At 52.7% G+C, this 883-nt stretch overlaps 1 non-coding gene across 1 annotated transcript; it reads left to right on the forward strand.

Annotated features, from left to right (window-relative positions):
- The first annotated feature begins 663 nt into the window (after positions 1-663).
- LOC131271047 (5.8S ribosomal RNA) lies at positions 664-818 on the forward strand. Its single transcript, XR_009180030.1, has one exon. It is a non-coding gene; the product is annotated as a 5.8S ribosomal RNA (ribosomal RNA).
- The last annotated feature ends 65 nt before the right edge of the window (positions 819-883 follow it).

The following is an 883-nucleotide window of genomic DNA, read 5'->3' on the forward strand; positions in this document are numbered from 1 at the left end:
GGGAACGGGTTTACGCGCACAGCGGCGGCTTACGCACTATGGCAGTCATGGATGCCTTACGTTTCTATGAAAAGTGTGTTCCTCCCCTGGTCCACGCTGCTTCGGCAGTCCTGGGTAAGATAGTTAGTTCTAGCTTGCCCTATGTGGAAGAGGACACGTAGACTTACTGTGGTGTGAAGTATAAAGTTCAGTTCTCCCCTGGTCCACGCCGCTTCGGCCGTCCTGGGTAAAATGGATTCATCCAGCTTGCCCTATGTGGAATGAGGACACTTTATGCTTCGTCTCTAAGCGGCGGCTTGCTCCTCCCTACGGGGAACGGGTATACGCGCACAGCGGCGGCTTACGTTATGGCAGTCATGGATGCCTTACGTTTCCATGAAAAGTGTGTTCCTCCCCTGGTCCACGCTGCTTCGGCAGTCCTGGGTAAGATAGTTAGTTCTAGCTTGCCCTATGTGGAAGAGGACACGTAGACTTACTGTGGTGTGAAGTATAAGGTTCAGTTCTCCCCTGGTCCACGCCGCTTCGGCCGTCCTGGGTAAAATGGATTCATCCAGCTTGCCCTATGTGGAATGAGGACACTTTATGCTTCGTCTCTAAGCGGCGGCTTGCTCCTCCCTACGGGGAACGGGTATACGCGCACAGCGGCGGCTTACGCAAGTTAGTCACCCTCGGCAGTGGATCACTCGGCTCATGGATCGATGAAGACCGCAGCTAACTGCGCGTCATAATGTGAACTGCAGGACACATGAACATTGATAAGTTGAACGCATATTGCACGTCGTGGGAACCTACCATGATGTACAGATGACTGAGCGCTTATATTTGAGAAATGTATCGCATACATTTAACTACGCCGTGACACCCGTCACGAGACGTGCACCAT

Source organism: Anopheles coustani, assembly GCF_943734705.1.
Source record: "Anopheles coustani chromosome X unlocalized genomic scaffold, idAnoCousDA_361_x.2 X_unloc_88, whole genome shotgun sequence".
NCBI lineage: Eukaryota > Metazoa > Arthropoda > Insecta > Diptera > Culicidae > Anopheles > Anopheles coustani.